The 24,551-nt window shown below is 38.8% G+C and overlaps 1 long non-coding RNA gene across 3 annotated transcripts in view; it reads right to left on the reverse strand.

Annotated features, from left to right (window-relative positions):
* Positions 1 to 24,551, reverse strand: part of LOC131381695 (uncharacterized) — a 62,190-nt gene that overhangs the window by 12,501 nt on the left and 25,138 nt on the right. For 2 of the 3 annotated variants that reach the window (XR_009210578.1, XR_009210580.1), the window contains one exon: positions 22,798 to 23,039. This is a non-coding gene — a long non-coding RNA (uncharacterized LOC131381695). Of the gene's footprint in view, positions 1 to 22,797; positions 23,040 to 23,795; positions 24,060 to 24,551 lie in introns of those variants that run through there. The other variant, XR_009210579.1, reaches the window with a different exon arrangement.

Genomic DNA, 24,551 nt, shown 5'->3' on the forward strand with positions numbered 1-24,551 from the left:
TCCTTCAACAATTATCACCACTTTCAGTGTCCTGGGCACTTGGTGAAAGGGATAAGATAGTGAAGAAAAAAATAAACTAGGCCGGGCGCGGTGGCTCACGCTTGTAATCCCAGCACTTTGGGAGGCCGAGGGGGGCGGATCACAAGGTCAGGAGATCGAGACCACGGTGAAACCCCGTCTCTACTAAAAATACAAAAAATTAGCCGGGCGTGGTGGCGGGCGCCTGTAGTCCCAGCTACTCGGAGAGGCTGAGGCAGGAGAATGGCGTGAACCCGGGAGGCGGAGCTTGCAGTGAGCCGAGATTGCGCCACTGCACTCCAGCCTGGGCGACAGAGCGAGACTGTGTCTCAAATAAATAAATAAATAAAAATAAAAAATAAACTGGAGCCCTGAACTTTAGTTCTAATGAGGCTAATGGTAAATTTAAGTGTCTAAAAAAATTCATAATGTTAAAAAATGTAGTTTTATTAAATCTTCATTCTTAAACATTTTTTAAAAACAGTCTGTACATGTCATTAAGATGGTAAATGTAAAGTATGTAAAATATTACATAGAACATAATAATTTGTCAACCATATTTTTTGTTGACTAGAAAACTTCTGATTCATTTCGGCAACCAAAATGAGGTAATTGGCTTTAAAAAGCTTTGTAGGTTTATTTGTTTTGATTTTTCTTGCTATTTTGTTTTTAGGGTGTGTGTGTGTCTGTGTCTGTGTGTGTGTGTGTGTGGGTCTGTATTCACAGTATGGTGAACATTGCGGTGGGTTTTAAACTTATTTTTCAGTTCACCACCTAAGCTGAAGTTTTTAAAATCTTCTCTGGACTTGTCTATAGTAACTTTACTAGTAGTGAAATCTTCTGCTCAAAAAATGTATTCTCACCTGTGCTTACAAATGAATAACTGCAGTAAGCAAGAGATTATACCAACATCTAAGATAGAGAAGAACAATACAAGAAAAGAAAACTGTAAGCCAATATATTGATGAGCATAGATATAAAAATCTTCAACAAAATACTAGCAAACCAAATTAAATAGCAAGTGAAAATGATCATACATCATAACCAAGTGGACTTTATCTCAGGGATGTAAGGATGCTTTAACATATGCAAATCAATAAATATGATACACCACATTAACAGAATGAAAGACAAACATCATATGATCATCTCAAGCAATGCAGAAAAGCATTTGACAAAATTCAATAATCTTTCCTGATAAAAATTCTCAAAATACTATCTATAAAAACTGAACCTCATGATAATAAATGGCATTTAAGAAAAGCTCATAGCTAACTTCACATTTAATAGTGAAAAGCTGAAAGTTTTTCCTCTAAGATCAAGAATGATACAAGGATGTCCATTCTCGCCACTACTAACCAGTATAGGAATAGCCAGAGCAATTAGGCAATAAACAAATAAAAGGCATTTAAATCAGAAAGAAAAAAGCAAAAATTGTCTGAGTTTGCATATGACATAATCTTGTATATAGAAAATTGTTAAGACTCCACCAAAAGTAGTTAGAACTAATAAATGAATTCAGCAAATTTGCAGGATACAAAACCAACGTAGAAAAGTCAGTAGCATTTCCATATGTCAACAATAAACTATCCAAAAGAAACAGAAATAAAGAAAAGAATCTGATTTACAATAGCATAAAAGTGCACTTAAGAATAAATTTAACCAAGGAAGTGAAAGATATGTACACCAACTCTATGAGATATTGATGAAAGAAATTGAAGAAGACACAAATTAAGGGAAAAATATTTTAATCTATGGATCAGAAGAACCAATATTGTTAAAGAGCCCATGCTATCCAAAGCTCTATAGATTGAATGCAATACCATTAAAAATTCAAAAGGCATTTGTCATATAAATAAGAAAAATAAGTATATAATTCCTAAGGAACCACAAAACACCTCAAATAGCTAAATCAATACTAAGCAGAACAAAGCCAAAGGCATCACCCTGAGTTCAAATTATTTCAAAAAGATACAGTAATCAAAACAGAATACAGAGACCAGAAATAAACCCACACATACATAGTCAACTAATATTCAACAAAGATACCAAAAATATGCAATAAGGTAAAGATACAGGCATATCCAGGAGAGATACGGATTTAGTTCCAGACCACTGCAACGAGGTAAATATCACAATAAAATAAATCACATGAATCTTTTCTTTCCCAGTGTATATATAAGTTATATTTATATTATACCATAGTCTGTAAGTATGCAAAAGCATTGTCTAAAAATACATATTTCAATTTAAAAATATTGCTAAAATGCTAATGATCCTCTGAGCCTTCAATATGTCATAAACTTTTTGCCAGTATAGAGTTTTGCCTCAAAATTGATGGCTGATAACTTATCAGGGTGATGGTTGCTGAAGTCTGGGGTGGCTGTGACAGTTTCCTACAGCAAGACAACAATGAAGTTTGCCACATGAATAGACCCCTTCCTTTCATGAAAGATTTTAGTCTATCATGTGATGTTGTTTAATAGTTTTTTACTCAAAGTAGAACTACTTACAAAATTGAAGTCAATTATTTCAATCCCTGATACTGCTTTATCAAATTTAATTCATATTCTAAATCCTTTGTTGTAATTTCAAAATGTTCACAGCATCTTCACAAGGTGTATATTTAATCTCAAGAAACTACTTTTTTTGCTCTTCCATAAAAAGCAACTCCTCACTTGTTCAAGTTTTATCATGACATTGTAGCAAGTCAGTCACATCTTCAAGCTCCGTTTCTAATTCTAGTTCTCTTGGTATTTCCACCACATATGCAATTACTTTTTCCACTGAAGTCCTGAACTACTCAAAGGTATTTATGAGGGTAAGAATCAACTTCTTCTAAACTCCTGTTAATGTGGATATTTTGTTCTCTTCCCCAAATTATAGATGTTTATAATAGCATCTAGAATGGTGATTTCTTTCCAGAAGATTTTCAATTGACTTTGCCCAGATCCATCAGATAAATGACTATCTATGGCAGCTATAGCCTTATGAAAGTATTTCTTAAATAATGAGACTTAAAAATCAAAATTACTTCTTGAGGCACTGGCTACAGAATGGATGTTGTGTTAACAGGCATGAAAAGATTAATCTCTTCACATATGTCCATTAGAGTTCTTGGGTGGCTAGAGAGATTATCAATGACCAATAATGTTATGAAAGGAAACTTTTTTTTCCTTTCTGAGCAAGTAGGTCTCATCAGTGAACTTAAAACATTCAGTAAACCATGCTATAAACAGAAGTATGGTCATCAGGCTTTGTTGTTTAGTTTATACAGCATGGGTAGAGTAAATTTAGCATAATTTTTAACCTGCAAGTGTTTTGGAATAGGAAAAGAGCATCTGCTTCAACTTGAAGTTACCATATGCAATAGGCCGTAACAAGGGAGTAGGCATGTCCTTTGAAGCTTTAAAGCCAGACATTGACTTCCCCTCTATAGCCAGGAGAGTCCTGTATGGCATCTTCTTCCAATAGAAGGCAATTTTGTCTCCATTGAAAAGTATAGACACCTTCATTAATGATCTTAGTTAGATATTACAGATTATTTTCTGTAGCTTCCACATCACTGCTTGCTGTTTCACCTTGCCCTTTAAAAAATGCTTATGGTTACATAGTAGCTGTATATATCTATAGAGTACATGAGATATTTTGATACAGGCATACAATACATAATAATCACATCAGGATAAATGGGTTATTCATCTCACCACAAGCATTTATACTTTCTTTGTGTTACAAACATTCCAATTATACTCTTTCAGTTATTTTAAATTGTACAATATGTTTTGACTGTAATTACCCTGTTGTGCTATCAAATACTAGATATTATTTATTCTAACTATATTTTTGTACCCATTAATCACCCCCACTAACTTCTCCCAGGTCCACTACCCTTCCCAGATACTGGTAACCATCATTCTACTCTCTATCCTCATGATTGTAATATTAAATATTAAAACAATATCTAACCCCCATAAATGAGTGAGAACACGTGAAGTTTGTCTTTTTTGCCTGGCTTATTTCACTTAACATAATGACCTTTAGTCCAATCTGTGATGTTGCAAATGACAGGATCTCATTCTTCATTATGGCTAAATAGTACTCCATCGTGTATATGCACCACAGTTTTTTATTGATTGATTTGTTGATGAACACTGAAGTTGCTTACAAATCTGGACTATTATGAGTAGGACTTCAACAGGATTATTATAAATAGGTAGTGTCGATATCTGTTCAATATATTGATTTCCTCTCCTTGGGGTATATACCTAGCAGTGGGATTGCTGGATCATACTGTAGTCCTATTATCAGTTTTTTGAGGGAATTCCATACTGTTTTTCATAGTGGCTGTACTAATTTACATTCTCGTCAAGTGCGTATGAGGGTTTGCTTTTCTTCACTTCCTAACCAAAATTTGTTATTGCCTGTTTTTTGGATTAAAGCCATTTTTACTAGGGTAAAATGATATCTCATTGTATTTTGATTTGCATTTCTCTGATGATCAATGATGTTGAGCATATTTTCATACATCTGTTAGCCATTTGTATGTCTTCTTTTTGTAAATGTATATTCAGAGCTTCTGCTTATTTTTTAATTGGATCACAGGAGTTTTTCCTATTGAGTTTTTTGAGCTCCTTATATATTCTGGTTATTAACCCCTTGTAGATGGATAGTTTGCAAATGTTTTCTCCCTTTCTGTGGGTTATCACTTCACTGTGTGGGTTATTTTCTTTGCCTTGAAGAGGCTTTCTAACTTGATATGACCCCGTTTGTTCAATTTGGCTCTGGTTGCCTGTGCTTGTGGAGTATAACTCAAGAAATCTTAAATGACTTTTTCTTTTCCAATTTGGATGTCTTTTATTTCTCTCTCTTCTCTGACTGCTTTTCCTAGAATTTCCACTACTGTGTTAAACTACAGTGGTGACTAGGCGCATCTTTGTATTGTTCCAGATCTTAGCAGAAAGTCTTTCAGGTTTTTTACTTTTTGGTATAATGCTAGCTGTGGGTTTGTCATACACGGCTTTATTGTGGTGAAGTATGTTTCTTCTATAACCATTTTTAAGAGTTTTTATAATAAAGAGATGTTCAATTTTATAAAATACTTTTTCAGTATCAATTAAAATGGTTATATAGTTTTTGTTCTTCATTCCATTGCTGTTATGTATCACACTGACTGGCTTGTGTATGGCAAACCCCACTTGCATTCCTGGAATAAATCTCACTTGGTCATGATGAACTTCTTTTTATAGTATTGTTGAATTTAATTTGCTAGTATTTTGTTGAAGATTTTTGCAATGTTCACTAGGGACACATTCTGATGTGTCTTTGTCTGGTTTTGTTATCAGTATAAAACTGATCTCATAGAATGAGTTTGAAACTATTTCTTCTCAATTTTTAAAAATATTTGAGTAGAACTGGTATTATTTCTACTTCACATGTTTGATAAAGCTTGGGAGTGAAACGATCGGGTCCCAGGCTTTTCTTTTCTGGGGGACTTATTTATTTACTTATTTATTTTTACAACTTCTATCTCATTACTTACTGGTCTATTCAGGTCTTGAATTTTTCATAGCTCAATCCTGGTAGATTGTATGTCTAGGGATATATCTATTTCTTCTAAGTTTTCCAATTCGTTGGCGTATAGGTGCTCAAAGTAGTCTCCAGTGATCCCTCAAATTTTGCAATATCAGCTGTAATTACCTGTTTTTCATCTCTGATTTTTTAAATTTAATTTTATTTGTTAATCTGGCTCGAGTTTTGTCCGTTTTATCTTTTCAAAAAATGATCTTTTCATTTCATTGATCTTTTGTATTTTTTTGCTTCAATTTTATTTATTTCTGCTCTGATTTTTTAATATTTTTAATATTTCTTTTATTTTATTAATTTTGGGCTTGGCTTTCTTTTTCTTTTCTAGTTCCTTAAGATGCATCGTTAGGTTGCTTATATGAAGTTTCTCCAATTTTTTTATGTAGGTGCTTATTGCTATAAACTTTCCTATTAGTACCACTTTCTCTGTATCCCATAGGCTTTGGTATGCTTTCTTTCCATTTTCATTTGTTTCAAGAAGTTTTAAATTTTTTTTCTTAATTTCATTATTAACCCACTGGTCATTCAGGAGCATATTGTTTAATTTCCATGTGTTTGTATAGTTTCAGAAATTTCTCTTCTTGTTTATTTCTAGTTTTTTTCCCATTATAGTCAGAGAAGATACTTTTTTTGAATTTTTTAAGTTTAGGTTTTTTCGTGGCTTAACATATGGTCTGTCCTTCAGAATGAATAATGTGCTGAGAAGAATAATGTGTATTCTGCAACTGTTTGGGAAAATATTATTTAAATGTCTTTTAGGTCCATTTGGTCCATAGTGCAGATTAAATCTGGTGTCTTTGTTGTTAATCTTTTGCCTGGGTGATCTATCTAAGGTGAAAGTGGGGTTATTAAGTCTTTAGCCATTATTGTATTGGGTCTATCTCTCTCTTTAGGTCTAATAATATTTACTTTATATATCTGAGTACTCCAGCTTTGGGTGCATATATATATATACAATTGCTACATTTTCTTGCCGATTTGACCCCTTTATCAGTATATGATGACTTTCCTTGTCTCTTTTTATAGTTTCTTTCTTGAAGCTTATTTTACCTAATATAAGTATAGCTACTCCTGCTCTTTTCTGGCTTCCATTTGCATAGAGTATCTTTTTCCATGTCTTTATTTTTAGTTTATATGAGTTTTTACAGGTGAAATGTCACCTTGGACTTGTATGTTATGGAGATTTAATGATATGTTAACTCTTGAACCAGCCTATGCTAGTATCAAACTTTTCTTCTGTATCTTTCTTACATCTCTCAGCCTTCACAGATTTGAAGTGAGTCAGGCCCTTGACCTGAGGTAGGCTTTGGCTTAAAGAAATGTTGTGTCTGGTTTGATCTTCTATCCAGAACACTCACTTTCTGCATATCAGCAATAAGACTGTTTTGCTTTCTTATAATTCATGTGTCCACTAGAGTCTCATTTTAACTTCCTTTGAAAATCTTTCTATTGCATACACAGCTTGGGTAACTGTTTGGCACACAAGGCCTGCCTTTTGGCCTATCTTATGTTTCTACATGCATTTCTCTCTAAGCCTAATGATTTTTCCAAGCATTTGATTAAAGTGGGGGATGTGAAATTCTTTCTTTTACATGAACACTTAGAGGCCATTAGAAGGTTATTAATTGGGCTAATTTCAATATTGTTGTGTCTCAGGGAATAGGGAGGCCCAAGTAGAGGGAGAAATGGGGAATGGCTGGTCAGTACAATAGTCAAAGCACATACAGTCTCTGTCAATTAAGTTTGTCATCTTTTATGGGTAGAGTTTCTGATGCCCAAAACTACTAAAATAGTAACATCAAAGATCAGTAATCACAGATCACCATAACAAATACAATAATTTTTTGAAGTTTGAAATATTGAAAAAATAACAAGATTGTGACACAGAAACACAAAGTGAGCATATATTGTTGGAAAAATAATGTCAATAAAATTGAATGACACCGGGTTGTCACAACCCTTCAATTTGTTAAAAAAAATCAGTATTGTGAAGTACAATAAAATGAAGTATGCTTGTAGTCACTTTAGTAAAGGGTGTTGGAAAAACCGGATATAATAAAATTAAAATTGGATTCTTATCTTACACTATACACATAAATCAACTCAAATAGACTGTAGACTTAAATATAAGTCATGATATTATCAATATTCCAGAAGAAAATCTTCTTACTATGGTCTTGGCAATAGTTTGTTTGGATATGACACCAGAAGCACAGGTAACAAAATAAAAAACAAACAAATGGAGCTACATCTAACTAAAAAGTTTTTGCACAATAAAGTAAACAACAAAATAAAAAGACAACCTATCAAAGGTCACAAAATATTTTCAAGCCATCTATCTGATGAAGGGCTAATATGCAAAAGACATAAAGAACTCATACAACTCAACAGCAAAAATGAAAACAAATAAACCAATTAAAAATAGCCAAATGACCTGAAAAGACATTTCTCAAAAGAAGACATGCAAAAGGCTAGCAGATATCTGAAGAAATCTTCAACATCACTATTGAGCAGGGAAATGCACATCAAATCCATATTGAGATGTCTCCTCACATCTGTGAGGATGACTGTTATTAAGAAAGTAAAATAAAAAGTTAGTGAAACTTTAGAGAAAAGAAAACACATGTACACTATTGGTAGTATTGTTGTTTGGTAGAGCCATCATAGAAAACAATATAGGGGTTCCTCAAAAAACCAGAAGTGTTTCTATCATAAGACACAGCAATCTCATGATGTAGTATACACCCAAAAGAAATGAAATCAGTATTTTGACAACATATCTGCACTCACATGTTCATTGCAGTATTACTCACAATAGCCATAATATACAAAATTCTAAGAACTGGTCAATGAATGAATACATAAAGAATATGCAGTGTCTGTACACAATGGAATACTACTCAGCCTTAAAAAAAAGGAAACTCTGCCATTTGTGACATGTATAAACCTGGAGGACATTATTTTAAGTGAAATAAGCCAGACACAGAGAGAAAAATATTGTGTGATCTCACTTATATGTACAATGTAAAAATCTGGATTCATAGAGACAGAGGGTAAATGGTGGTCATAGGAGGCATGTGGTTCATAGGATAAAAACTTTTATTTATAAGTGACTAAGTTCTGGAGACCTAATGTACAACATCGTCACTATAGTTCATAATAACGTATTGTACATTTGAAAGTTGCTAGGGAGTAGATATAGAATGTTCTCCCCCTCTCTCCCTTGCACCCCCCAAAAAGGGAAGAGATAGTTTAATTAGCTTGATTGGGAGTCCTTTTACAACGTACACATATATCAAAATATTGCACAGTATATCTGAAGTACATGCAATATTTATTTGTCACTCATACCTAAATAAAACTGAAAAAGATTATACAATGTGGATAATTATAGTAACTTGTATTTGTATCATATTTTTGAATTTGTCTTAAAGAGAAGTAAAAAGGGACTTGTTTTGAAATTAAGATAGTTTTTAATTATTTGATGCTTATATTACTTTCTCAGATATAATATACACATTAACTTATTTTGCTTCTGCCAAAAACAATTATACATATTATGCAGTTTTTGTACATATCATGGTAGTAGTGAGTGTACTTAAATTTTAAAATATATTTTTAAAAAAACTTCATTGTGAATTTAGATTAAAAACAATGGGGAAAGAATAAAAAGTATATACAAAAGTGTTGATTTTCTTAGAGGAAATAAGAAATTAGAATAAATAATGTCAGGGATTATAATTAATGCAGTGACAAATAAATGGATACTAGTTGATGAAGGAATGTTTTACAAGTTTTCACACCCATATTTAATGATGTTTGCAAATTAGCCTTGAAGAAAAGCATTCAAGTGGGGAAACAAGTAGCTTTTGCTGTTAATAAAACTAATACAAGAACAGTATCCATTAGGTATTTACATAGTGAATATTTGTCTACTATTTCCCTTAATGAAAATAAAGTTTCAATTAGAAAGTCACTAAGGATTTGTTTCAGAAAATCTAATTGGCTATATTTTTAAGTAAGTATGAAAATACTACTAACTGTGTGAAATAAAAGAAAGCTAGAAGAACGAGAAACATCAAAAGGAGGGAGAAATTAGGAAGCCAGAACTTGGAATAAGTAATGGACAAGATAATTTTTTTCAAAGATGTATTGTGAAAGGACTGCCTTGCTGTCTTCAAAGGCAGCTCAAAAATTGCACTTTATTATCACCATTATTATTTCTACAATCACTGTAACCACAGACGTGCACAACTTTACAGAGGCACGAGTAACAAGGAAGGTAATTCACCACCCTTCTTTAGGACAATATTAGGAATTTGAAAGTAGTATTTTTCTCTTGTGTGAATAATAAGTGTTCATAGATGATATTAGATTTATTTTGAAGCATCACAGATAATTCCAATGACAAATGCATTTCATTGTATCTTTTACATTACTTTCTCAGTGAAGCAATTTAGAGAGCTATCTATGGTATACTTACTGCAGGATTAGGCAAGACCTCCAATTAACCTAGTGAAGCCGCTGGATGTTAGCATTACCTTGGACAATCAAATGGATACTTTTCTTATCCAGAAGGCTATAGTTATTTATAGTAAACCCCAAATACTTGTCATGATGGGATGACAATAGACCAAAATGAAAATACCTAGTATTCTAGTAGATATATAGGCTACAAAACAATGTTTAATGAAATACCCAGCACGGTATGTCAGCTAAGGTACGGGAAAAGTCCTTTACAGAAGACACCCCTAAGTTATCTATTATTTTCACATAAAAATATCTTAAAAATAAATAAGTCATTTTATAGGTTATTTATTTGTTTGTGGGGAGGTATACCTCAAAAATGAGTTCAATGAAACAAAGTTTAAATAACAATAATAATAATAAAACATTTATCAGCAATGTATTACAATCAACTAAAAAAACACAACAATGTGTCTTAAGCTCTAAGTTTGACTATCACAGAATGCTCAACATTTTTAACTTTAGGTTTATAGCTCATTTATTAAATTTTTTTGTAAATTTTATTAAATTACTTTTTGTAAAGAAAAATTACTTACATTAGTCACAGAGGCAGTTAATTAAGAGGTAGCAATGAGGCTGCAGCTCTAATGTAGGACCTGCATGGGACAGGTGGGGACACTGAATGGCAAAGAGAAAAAACGAGAGTAGAAATGAGACTTGAATCCATGTGGTGCATATTATAAGTACTTTAATGGAATCTAAATATTTATTTTACTTACTTTCATAAGCCAATAAACACTTTTATTACTAATTTTACAATGTTTACTAACATTCAAGATGACTTTGGAATTTGGTGGAAATATTTTACTATTGGTAAGAGGATAAAGATTACTATTAATGCAAATTAGATTTTTCTATTTATAACTTTAAACAAATTAAAGGCCTAAAATTAACTCTGAATTTTCTCTATGTATATAAAGTTTAATAAACATATTTCTGTAACAATATATAATTTAACACATAAAATATAATTATGTTCTTCATGTGGTAGATTTTTTCTATAAAAATTAATTTCACTCTTTTAAAATTACCAATAAAGAGAAGCAGTAAATTTTTCCCTGATTACATGAGCAAACAGTTAAGGTTAAATTTATAGTTTTTAACTGAAAGTTGAAAAAATGGGAAATCAGTTTGGATTTTTTCTCCAAAATAAAAATACTATATTGTAACCATGTCAAAACTTTTACAGCTCACTCTATGTCAGCCAATAAGTCAAGGGACTAGTGATGGAGCAAAGAAGTTGCCTTTATTTAGAAAGCCAGCAAAACGAGAAGATGGCGGACTTGCATCCTAAAGAACCATCTTAAGTTAATATGAATTTTAGATACCTTTTACGTTAGGGGAAGAGGAAAGAGGGAGCAGACTGAGGTCAAGATATGATTGATGACCACAAACATCTATGAAGCAGTGAGGGTCTGAAGAGATTGTGAAACTTCTTTGTTCTTGATCCGGTCACAGTGCTCTTACAAAACTTTAGCATAACATTTTTATTTGTGTGTACGCCCTCCTTACATCCTCAAGGTTTAGTTTGGGGAAAGGACTATTATCATTCTTGCCTTAAAGTTAAACTAAAAACTAAGTTACTCCCATTGTTAGTTTTTCTTACAAGCAGAGATAAGTAAAAGGATTTATCCTAAAAGTTATCACCACAGGGAGAGGAAGAGTTAGAAGCAAAATGGAGATAGTTATGCTGGGCCTCCTTTTCACTGGTACATATATGGCTTTCTGTGACAGAGTAGGAGTTTGTTTGTGCAATCTCATTTCTCTTGAATGTCACACAATAGCTTTGGTGACATAAGTGTGGATGCAAAAGGTTGTCACACTTGCCCTTTTCCCTCACTGGCAGAAGGCAGCCACCTCACATGAGAAGTCAGAGGACCCACTGAGCTGTTAACTCTTAAGCCACCTGTGGACAGCAGAACTTACAGAGAACTGTAACACTCCCTCTGGGGCTTCAGGGGTTGCAGCCAAGCCCCCTAGATGCTGCTGCTGGGCATGCATGGAATTTGCTCCCGCTGGTGCCCAAAATCACTCGTCCTGGTTTCTGCACCCACTCACCCATGAGCTCCCTCCCATGAGGTGTGGAATGCAGCAGGTCTGAGTGAGTGAAGTTTACTTCTGCCAGCACTGAAGTGGCTGACTAGTTCCATGTATTCATGCATTCCAGCTCCCGCCTCATTCACTCACATGCTCCCTCCCATGAGGAGCTGAAAGCTGTGGGCTGGGTAAATGAGGCACCCCTGTCAAGGGTCCCACGAGGGGTCATGGAAATATCCCGCTTCTTCTCGGGACATGTCTGGGATGTATCAGAAGGATGAATAAATAAATGCAGATATACTGGATCTGTCTCTCTACTTTTTGTCCTCAGACTTTCCTCTGAGCTATGCCATTTTCAGATAACAGGATGCAACCCTGCCATCTCTGACTTTCAGGTGAAAGAAAGGTTGGCTCAGTTTCCCTTCATGAAGGTCTACCTATCATGTGGGACTAGAGTAAAGTCTTGGGGCTACTGTGAAGTCATCTGGCCAAGGACACTCTTCAGCATTGCTGGAAGGCCCCTAGACTGGGCCCTGTCTTCAACCACCTGTTAGGGCGTTGGCCAAGACTCCCAGACTTTTCTGTTGCATCTTTTCCGTTCTTCTTTCAGGGTGTAAAATGGCTCCTATCTCTTCTCTTATAATGTTAAAGGTTTTGCTACAAACTACAGAAATGTTATTAGGTAGAATGAGCATTTGGGCCAGCCACCAGATATGCAGCTCAGAAAATGTGATTTCCATTTGTTCTTAGAGATGCCCTCCCAACCCCCTCACCAACAGCTGCAGGTGAGTGCAGCACACAGTGGCTCCCTCCTTACCTTCTCCCCTCCCAGCTGGGGCACTTGGGTGTGTTCGCAGCATGCACTTGCCACACCCAATGGCCAGGTGGGGTGGGTGAGACCCACAGCCGCTGCTGGGGCCCCAAGGCACTCTAGGGCGCCAGTGGCCCCATGCAGCCAGTTGACCAGTGTTTCCTACTTGCAATCCCCTTCCGCCACATGCCCAAAGAATCTTTCCCCCTCTGTCTGAGGGGTCCAGCTCGGTCCAACCCAGGGGAAGAATAGGGTGATTCAAGGAACCCACATTCACAGAGCAAGAGGTTCTTCGGCCGGGCGCGGTGGCTCACACCTGTAATCCCAGCACTTTGGGAGGCAGAGGTGGGAGTATCACGAGGTCAGGAGATCAAGACCATCCTGGCTAACACGGTGAAACCGTGTTTCTACTAAAAATACAAAAAATTAGCCGGGCGTGGTGGCGGGCGCCTGTAGTCCCAGCTACTCGGAGAGGCTGAGGCAGGAGAATGGCGTGAACCCGGGAGGCGGAGCTTGCAGTGAGCCCAGATGGCGCCACTGCACTCCAGGCTGGGCGGCAGAGTGAGACTCCGTCAAAAAAAAAAAAAAAAAAAAAAAAGGTAAAAAGGTTCTTCTCCCACTTGAAAGAAAAATCAGATCTGACGGATCCAAAGCCAGTCCACAGGCACAGTGTAAATTGGCAGGACTAGTTTCCGCCGATTATGCCCTCTCTTCTTGGAAAGAGGCCAGGCTCAATGGCATAGGTAAGGCTCAGGGAATCCAAAAATTGGGGATGGAGGTGTAGGTGTGTGTGAATAATTCCTTTTCTCTAGGGCCCCCCTGCTTTATGAGTGCAGGCCACAACGGCACCCATGGGTGGTGTCTAAGTTCTCCAGGTCTCTGGGATAAAAAGACAAAACAGAAAAGAGGGAATCCTGTATTCTTTCTCTCCCACATGCTGAGTTTTTGCTGAAAGAGGGAAGGGAAATGTGGGACATCTATTTTCCTCTTCAGAATGGGTGACCAACTATCTTAGCCATCCTCAGTCTATATTTCTCCGAAGTGTATTTTGAATCACGGTGGCTGCTTTGATCCTTAGACTCTGGAGCAAAAACGTGTTTTGCACAAAGGCTTAGCCAAAGTATAATCTGCCAGAAGGACTGACTCGGGAAGGACCCATTCATCTTCATACCATCCTGCAGTTGGACCTTTTCTGTGAATATGAAGACAAGTGGTCTGAGGCCCCACATGTGCAGGCTTTCTTTACCCTTCAGGGTAATCCAGGCCTTTGTCAACAGTGTAGGATTGATCAAGCCCTCCTTTTTGCCATCTCAGGAGAGGCTGCCCAATATCAGGAAACTAAAGAAACAAACTCCAGAGGCACCTCAAGCAGGACAGTCAGCTCTGTCTGTCCCTGTTCCTCTGGGTCCACTCCATCTTCCCTGTTCAGTTTCTCACTCGCACTTGCCCCCTTCTAGAAATCCTCACCCTAGATAAGCCCCAGTCTCACTGTTGCCCCTCCAAAAGACGCCTGGTCAATTTGGCCCCAGTAAAATCCAGGTCCCCTTCTCTCTACAGGACTTAAGGCAAAGTAAGGGGCATCCTGGTAAGTTTTCAGATGACCCTGATGGATATTTAGAGGCTTTCCAGAATTTAAGCCAAGTATTTTAACTCACCTGAAAAGGTGTTATGTTACTTTTGAATCAAACCCTGACTAACATTGAGAATCAGTCCACTGCACAAGAAGCAGAGAGATTTAAGAATGAGATTTGTATCACATATACTTTCAGGGAAGGGGTCAAACTTTATCCAACTGGAAGATAAGTAGTACCATTGAATGACCCTAAATGGGATCCCAATGATGAGAAGGGAGAATGGAAGAGAAGACACTTTCAGGTGTGCATAATGGAGGGCTTACATGGGCCTAGAACCAAGCCTCTTGTTTATAGCCAGCTATCCATAATAGATGAGGAATTTGATGAGATCCCACTGCCTTCCCTAAAAGGCTAAGGGAGGCCTTGGTAAAGCACACCTCTCTACCTCCTGATTCAGTTGATTGACAACTAATCCTAAAGGATAAATTTATTACTCAGGCAGCCCCTGATATCAGGAGGAAACTATACAAACAGGTCCTGGGACCAGACAGTACTTTAGAGAACCTCCTGAAAGTGGCCACCCTGGTCTTTTATAGTAGATACAGGGAGATCCCAGAGAGAGAGAAGACAAAGGAAAGAGGTAGAAACTTTAATGGCCACCATGGAAGCCCACAAGCCCCAGAATCTCTGAGGTGCACTTGTTAATGGCTACAGATATGGTAAACCAGGGCATTTTAGGGAGGATTGCCTAGGCAGCATGAAAAACCCATCTTGACCCTGTCCAATCTACAATGGGGATTACTGGAAGGTGAACTTCCCCCAGGGATGCTGGTCACTGGGCCCAGAGCCAATTTCCCAAATGGTCCAGTAGGAATGAGGAGTCATGGGGCTTCTCTCCCTGGCTCTGATGGTCCAGATCACCATTAACATCCAAGAGCCCTGCTGGAAACTGAAGGAAGGAAAGTAGACCTCTTTCTGGACACCGGGGTTGGTTTCTTGGTTATTTTCTCCAATTCTGGCCCCCTCTACTTTCTTAGCATGACCATGTGGGGTGTCTCAAGAAGGTCTTTAACCTGATATTTTTTCCTAATCCCTTAGCTGTAGGTGGGGAGACCTCTTGTTCACTTGTACCTTTCTAATTATGCCTGAAAGCCCAACTCCTCTGTTTGACAAGGATATTTTGGTCCATATGGAGACCACCATCCTGATGGCTTCAGTACAAACTCTTTGTTTCTTCCTAGTGAATACCAATATTAACCTAGAAGTTTGGGCAATTCAAGGGAAAATTGGCTAAGCCAAAATTGCCATACAGGTCCAGATCCATTTTAAGGATCCCGACCCCTTTTCTAACTAGAAACAATACTGCGTGAAACCAGAAGTTAGGAAAGAACTAGAAGCCATCACTGGTAATTGAAGGTGGCAGGGCCTCCTCAAACCCTAAAGCAGACCTTGTGATACCCCAGTGTTGGGGGTACAAAAACCCAGTGGGAAATGGAGACTACTTCAGGACCTTCAACTCATCAATGAGGTTGTGGTTTCAATTTACCAGGTGGTTCCCAATCCATACACCCTGCTAGCTCAAATACCTGAGGGAACTAAATGGTTCTTAGTCCTGGACCTAAAAAATGTCTTCTGAATACCATCACACCCTGACTGACAGTATTTTTTTACATTTGAGGATCTCTCTAACCAAATCACCCATTTATCCTGGATGATGTTACTCAGATATTCTGAAACACTCCCCACTCCGTTTGGGCAGGCCTTATCAAAAGACCTCTCTGAGTTTGTTTATCATCAAGGTAAAGTTTTACAATATGTAGTTGACATTATTCTGTGCATTCCAACTGAGGAAATTTCTCAAGAGGGCAGTAAGGCTCTTCTTAATTTTTCTGGCTAACAGAGGATATAAGGTTTTAAAATCTAAAGCTTAGCTCTGTCAGATTTCAGTGAAGTGCCTAGTTCTGGTCTTTTCAGAGGGGACCTGGAAATTGGGTGAAGAAAAGATTAAGCCCATCTTCTCCTCTTCCCTCCCCCGAACCCTCAAGCAACTGAGGGGATTCATAGATATTATGGGATTCTCCAACCTATGGATCCTTGGGTACAGTGAAATAGCTCATCCCTTGTATCACCTAATAAAAGAGACTCAGGCAGCTAATACATACTCTCTAATTTTGGAACCAGAGGCTAGAAAGGCCCTTGACTAACAAAAACAAGGCTTTCTTAGGGCACCAGTCATAAGTTTTTCCATAGGAAATATTTTTAACCTTTACATGTCAGAAAGGAAGTGAATGGTCCTGGGAGTTGTAACCCAGGCTCGGGGTCCAGCCCAGCAGCCTGTAGGATATTTAAGTAAGGAACTTGTTTTTGTAGCCAAAAGATGGCCAGCCTATCTCTGGGCAGTTGCAGCAGTAGCTTTGCTGGTACCGGAGGCTACTAAGTCAACCATAGGGAATGATTTAACTGTTTATACTCCACATAACGTGGCAAGACTGCTGTCCTTTAAGGGGTGTCTCTGGCTAATGGACAACTGCCTCCTCAGGTAACAAGCTAGCTCTGCTATTATAGGGTCTGCATTCCACTTAACCTGTCCCTCCCTAAATCCAGCCACTTTCCTCCCACAGGAAGCTGGAGAGCTTGAATATGACTGTGAACAGGCAGCAGTACAAACCTATGTGTCCAGAGAGGACTTCAGAGAAACACCATCAGAGAAACAAGACTGAATTATCTTTATGGACAGTTCTTTTGTAGAACAAGGAATCCATAAAGCAAAGTATGCAATAGTTACTCTGAATGACATTGTTAAGAGCATGTCTCTCTCTTCAGGCACAAGTGTTCAACTAGATGAGCTAATTGTGCTCACAGGGGCACTGAAACAAAGGGAAAATGGTTCACATTTATTCTGATTCTAGTCAGCATAGTCTTCCTCACAGCTAACAAGTTCTCCCATTAAATACCATCAGAAAATTAGTAGACTATTATCCTAGGTTATCCTCTCATGAAAAGTGGCAGTAATGCATTGTAAATACCACCAAAAAGTGATTGGATGAAATAGTCAAGAGAAATAGGTTGATAGACCAAGTAGCTAAATCAGCAGCAAAAGGGGTCCACATTTAGGAGTCACTTGAAGCCCCACTGATCTGAGAGGGCTTCATAAGTGAAATAAAAGCTCAATATTCTCCTGCAAAAAGTAGAATGGGCAACCTCTTGGGGATATATCTTTCAGTCCTCAGGATGGCTACAATCAGAGGATGGCAAGCTTCACCTACTGGCTGCCAACCAATAGAAAGTCCTTAAAAGCCTTCACCAGGCCTTCCACCTAGGTAAGGATAAAACCTATCAACTGGCCCAGATCTTTTTCTCAGGTAAAAACCTGATACAAATGGTTAAATAGGTTTTTAATGCTTGCCAGACTTGCCTTAAAAATAATCCCCTCAACTGATGCCTTCTTCCCCCAGGAACCCAAAGGACAGGTGGCTACCCAGGGAAAGACTGGCAAATGAATTTCACCAATATGCCAAAGGCAAGGGGCATCTAGTACCTCCAAGTATGGACAGATACTTTTACTAACTGAGTAGAAGCATTTCTATGTTGAATAGAGAATACCTCTGAGAAGATTAAGATATTAACTAATTAGATACTTTGAACTTCCTAAGTACCTCTAGAGTGATAATGGACCCTCATTCAAGGCAGCTGTCCCTCAGGGAGTCTCAAAGGCACTAGGCATACAGTACTATCTTCATTGTGCTTGGAGACCACAATCCTTGGGAAAGTTAGAAAAGAAAAATGATATTATCAAAAGACACCTCAGGAAACTGTCTCAGGAGATTCATATCCCTTGGACTATCTTCCCCATATCCCTACTACATGTTAGAAACACCCCTTCAAAGTTAGGTTTGAGTCCTTTTGAAATGATATATGGAGGGCCTTGTCTCACTGATGTTTTTTGCTAGACTAAGAAACCTCTGATTTAATTAAACATATAATTTTTTTGTACCATATCTAAGAGGAACTGAAACAACTGATGGAGGCCCAATCCAATGAACTAGGCCCACTCAATTCAACCCACAGAACCTAGTACTGGTGAAGCTACTTCCTCCTCTTGCTTTCTCTATAAGCCCAGACTGGCAGGGACCTTACACCATACTTCTTTCTACTCGTAAGGTAGTGAAGGTCACTGGAACAGATTACTGGATTCATTATAGCTGAGTAAAGGACTGGGAAGTTAACAGAGTTACCCTGTCAACCCAGAAGAACATCCAAAGTACCAATGTGAAGATATCGGTGACCTCGAGCTAAAACTTACAAAAGATTAGTCTTGATAATTAATATCCCATTGATATCCTTTTTATAGTCTTGCCTATGCTTGCTATTCTTACCTTTGATCTGTTCTACACCAGATCGAAGAATTTCAGAATTAGTGTATTTCCTTTTTTATTTCTGTAATCTTTGGCAATAGATTCTTTCCTTTTAACTCCTTTTTTGTATAATGCACATATTTGATCTATGCTTACTTAACCTTGTAAAATTTGTTTCTTCTTGTCTAGAGGCCATTAAACTCCAAATGATCAGGCAACTGGAGCCTCAGATGATGGCTCCCTTCTGCCGAGGAACCTTAGGTAGACGTCTGGGAGGAATTCCTCAGGGAGGAATTCTCCCCAAAGCGATGTCCCCTGTAAGCAGGAAGTAGCTATGATTGGCCATCATCCATATTCTGACTGCAGTTGGATGTGTCTCTTAAGAGGAGGGAAATACTAGGAAGAGGAGGCAGAGAAATTCTAGGCAGAACAAGGTGGTCCCCAACAAAATCCCATCCTCAAGCCTGAAACCATGGCTCAAAGTGAAAACTTACATCCCTGTTTTTCTGCTCAAATGTTGTCTTTTTCAAAAACACCCATGGCCCTGCTCCACCTCATACTCTGACTATAAAAAACCCAGACTCAGCTGGCAGAGAGACGAGAAGCAGCTGGATGTCAAAGACTACTGCTGGACTTCGGAGAGAATTGGCTTGACTTCAGAAGGACAGCGGGATGGCAAAACTTTGGAGAAGAATCTGGTCAAAGATGACCAGACTTCAGGGAAAGATTAACTTCCCACCCCATCCCATTTTCAGGTTCCTTTCCTGCAGAGAACCACTTTCTTTGGCAATATAACCTCCCACATTTACTATCCTTCAATTTCTTCATGTGACCTAATTTCTCCTGAATGCCAGACAAGAGCTCAGGTGCCACGTGTGTGGATACAAAAGGCTGTCACACTTGCCCTTTGCCCTCACTAGCAGAAGGCAGCCACCTCATGTGAAAAGGCAGAGGGCCCACAGAGCTGATAACACTTAAGCCGTCCATGGATGGCAGAGCTAGAAGAGCAATTTAACACTCCCTCTGGGGCTTCAGGGGTCACAGGAAACCCCCATTTGCTGTCACAGGGCCTGCACAGAGTACGCCTGCCAGAATCCAAGAGCACTCACTCTGGCTTCTACACACACTCATCTGTGTGCTCCCTCTCATGAGGGATGAAGAGCAGGAAGTCTGAGTGATTGAAGTTTGCTCCTGCCAGCTCCGAAGTGGGTGGTTGTTTCCAGAGTTCACTCATTCCAGTTCCCACCTTGTTCACTTGCATGCTCCCTCCTATGAGGAGTTGAAAGCTGCAGGCTAGGTAAATGAGAAACCCCTGCTTAATGGGTTGTCTCTGGGTCAGAAGAAGAGAGAACGGTCACCCGAAGTCAGACCTCTTGAGCTTTCTTCAGGGCTCATGGAATTTGATGAGACTTACAAAGTGTTCTCTGAGTTAGGCCTGCTGGATTTCCATCAGCAATTCCTTCCGAGATCCTCTCAACACATACAAACACCACAACAAAGACAAGACAGACAGAAGGCTTTCCAAACCAAGATCCCTAACCAAAATTTCTAAGAGTATTCCTCCCAAACTAACCTCTTATTTTCCCATTTCTATTTTCAATTTTCCATTAACTTCCTTGAAACCTTCCTGATTGAGGAGAAATCTCTCAAACCAAGACTATTTCTATTAATTAGGAAGAGCCAATTGAGACCCCCAAAGGTGCGAAACCAAGACACTGAAGGATCTGGACCAATCAGGAGAAGAGAGGAGGTATTGGCAGCAACTAGAATACTCACCAAATTAGACACTCCATAATCTGAATACATCTACAGGCACTCCATTATGGGTCTACAGACACCACACAATGGGGATACAGTTATGGGATGTCTTCCCAAGACTATTTCTCGATTGCAGTCAAATCCATGCACATTGGGTTGGCAATGACCCACTGGTAGAGACAGTGCCAGAGTCAGCCCCCAGTCCAAGAGAACTAGGTGGCCACTTGGCTGGCCTCCAGATCCATCACCGAAGTGAGGCTCCTAAACCACAGGCAAATAGTCCCAAGGGCAACCTCTGCTTAACCCGCGAATTTGTAAACACCCAATGTGTTAAACTTGCCACTGCCTAGACAGAGCCAATTTATCAAGACAGGGAATTTGCAATACAGAATTATTCACACAGAGCTGGCTGTGTGGGAGACCAGAGTTTTATTATTACTCAAATCACTCTCCCTGAGCATTCGTGGATCAGAGTTTTTAAGGATAATTTGGTGGGTAGGGGCCATTGAGTCAGGAGTGCTGATTGATTGGGGCAGAGGTAAAATCAGAGCAAGTTGAAGCTGTCCTTTTTTGCTGAGTCAGTTCCTGGGTAGGGGCCACAAGATAAGATGAATCAATTTATTCATCTGGGTGCTGCCAGTTGATTCATCAAGCGCAGAGCCTGCAAAATATCTCAAGGACTGATCTTAGATTTTGATGTTATCCCCAGGAGAAATTTGGAGAGGGTCAGAATCTTGTAGCCTCCAGGTGCATGACTCCTAAACCATAATTTCTAATCTTTTGGCTAATCTGTTAGTCCTACAAAGGCAATTTAGTCCCCAGGTAAAAAGGATATTTGTTTTGGGAAAGGGCTGTTATTGTCTTTGTTTTAAACAATAAACTAAGTTCCTGACAAAATTAGTTTGACCTATGCAAAGGAATGAATAAGGACTGCTTGGAGGTGAGAAGTAAGATGGAGTTGGTTAGGCCAAATCTCTTTCACTGTGTCAGTTACAATTTTTCAATGGCAGTTTGAAAACCAAAGGCTAGGTTGTCAGGATACCTGCTGTTCTGTGGGAACCTGTTGGTCTTCTGTGCTGGTTAATGTCAGAAAGGGTTGTTGGGTATGTCTACAGGTGGTCTCTTGATGCAGAAGGCCAAGGGTGGGGAATCTTTGGGGACAGTGGTGTTGCTGTAGGTGAAACTGTTGCAGCCTGGGATTTTTTACCCAGCAGGCAGTTGTGGGGACCACCAACTCATTCTCCACTCTCCCTTGAAGAGATCTCCTTCTCAGTATCTGGCCCAATTAGTTAGTTTTGTCCCAAGCTTCCTATGCCCAGATCACTGGGCAATTAGGTGTCCTTAGCCAAGGGAATCCACCAAGCAGAAGCTGTGGCTGGCAGACAAACCACACTCTTCCCAAGCCAGCCCTGTGGTGGGAGGCACACCCGGCTTCCAACATTGGCCCACAAACCCATGCCTCTCTCTCTCCAGTGTTCTGAGAGTGAGGGCTCTTCCCTCACTTGAGTTCTGGCCACAGATTTCAGTTCTGCACTCCTAGGTTCTGTGCTCTAACTCTGGGGTGTTCATACCAGACCCATGGCTTTTTAATCTGGCCCCTAAATATTAAGCACCAGCTGTGTTAGGGGCCGAGATGCTCTCAGGCCATTGGCAAAACACCCTCACAGGGGTTACTGGAGAAGTGCTCCAGCACAGGTAGCCAGCAAAATGCTCCAGTGGGGGCCACCAGAAAGGCAATTCAGTGGAACAGTTGAGACTGTGCTACAAGCCTGCTTCTGTGGGAGTGGCCAGGCATGGACCTTTGGAGGGGCTTGCAAGTAAGGTGCATACAGACCTGACATCCCCAGTCTTATAGAAAAGACAGCCCTGTTTTTTCTAGATCTGGCAGTGAACGAAGGCTACAGCCACTCACAGCAGTATGGAGAGCCCTGGGAGACAGACCCCTATGGCTGTGTTTTGTTGCAGCTGTCTCTTTGTAAAACACTCTAGGCTCTGTGAAGGCATAAGCCCTGTATTTGCCTACTTTCTGGGAAGTATCTCCAACGAGCTCAACTGTCAATGGGGTTTGTAGGATCCTTTGTAGCTAGGGTACCATAGTGACAGTCGGTTGTCCCACAGTTATTTAACTCACCACTTCCTTAGGAGTCATTCAGGGCCAAGAATGAGTCCTGGTGCACACAGCAACCCCTTGCAGGGCTCTTAGGTTCCCCCTCTTCAGCCTCATTGTCGGTGTCACTTCTCTATCAACTCTCAATTTTTTTTTCAAAAGATGAGTTGGATATATGTTCGTTTACTTGATATTGTGGTCTCATTTCGGGCGAGAGGCTTTTCCTGGCTATGTCTTGTTGGCTATCTTGTGCCTTCCTTTTCTTTCTTTAGATTGAAAAAGATACTGATTAATAAGAAAGATAAGCTGAGTTGGCCAGAGAAAATGCACACCCCAAGAAACTCACTGATTAATAAATATGTGTCCTGGGTTAAACCGAGTAATGATAGTGAGGAGAGAATTATATGATTGACACTCCTGGGTCTCCTCGAAAGGGCATGTAGTAAGCCATCAATGGGCTTGAGAGCCACTACAGTGCAGAAGCATAAAGGACTGAAGCACCACCCAGCGAAAAATTTGCAGAGCATTGGAAGGAAATATAGTCTTTCAGCGAAATCAACTGGCAGACAACAGATATTTAAAGACCCTCTTGACCCAGTACATTACCAAACACTGAAAACCATCTGAATAGCAACAGTTCTAAATCTGAAAGCAGATACCACAGGACACCTGGAATAGAAATAATTTGGGACCCAAAATATACACAGACTGGTCTAGCATTAATTCATTATCCAGTTGTGGTCCCAGAATTAATATAAAAAAAGTGCCAATCTGCTTAGAATCCAGGTTCACATTACTCTTAAAATAAAACGAAAATGTGATGATATTCTAGACCAAAAATCTTAACTTTTGATAGATATTATTGGAGAAAAGACTAAGTCTTACCTCTGGTCTGCCCTTAACATATTTGTAGTTCAGGGAGTGATAATATCAATTAAAGTCCATATACTACGTGTTGAATACCCAAAACTTATAAACCAATCAATGAAATGTGTTTTATTTTCTTAACCTGACTAACATACCTTCATAATAATGTGGAAGATCATATTTGAGTGGAGGATTCTTAGACTCTTCTACGCTCTGAGCAAGAATATGCTAGTAAGGAGAGAGCCAGCTCCTGGCCTTTGGCTGATCTCCCCTTCTCCACCTCTGCCAGGTTCAAACTCTCACCATGACAAGAGTTTTGCACATGAGCATGGACACACCAGCCTATTTAAGTTTTGTCCACAGTTTGTGACAAGAACCATTCTTTGTCCCCAGTCTTCTACTCCTAGGCTTAGAGATCAACGTTCTTAATTGCAGCAGAGCCCACCCTGTAGAGGACACATTGAAGAAGAGATCCATGTCTATGCAGGTCCTGGAATCAACTCGTGAAACATTTAGGCTTGGTTTTTCAGGTAGTGGATATCAGGACAATGATCTGGAAGGAAGGATATGGGATATATGTGACCATATAACTTTGTGGATTTTAGAGAGGGAGAAAGGGATTTTATGACTGACACTTATGTAAACGTTAAGTGTCACAGTTCAATGAGGATAACCTAAAACTCAGACTTTTTCTATGATTTTTGTCTGTGTAATTTAGAAGTAGTTATAGAGTTAGAGAAAAAATACAAATAGTTCTTATTATACAGTTTTTCAGTCATTCTCAGTTTTTAAAATATAATTATTGTTTTGCTTTTAAAAATCTTTAATGTATTGAAGGTTCTAAAAATAAAAATATTATTTGATAATTTGACCTCTAGAGTAAAAAATTGTAAAGTAAGGAGTCAATATCT

The sequence above is a fragment of the Hylobates moloch genome, unplaced genomic scaffold (assembly GCF_009828535.3).
Source record: "Hylobates moloch isolate HMO894 unplaced genomic scaffold, HMol_V3 SCAFFOLD_2, whole genome shotgun sequence".
Lineage (NCBI taxonomy): Eukaryota > Metazoa > Chordata > Mammalia > Primates > Hylobatidae > Hylobates > Hylobates moloch.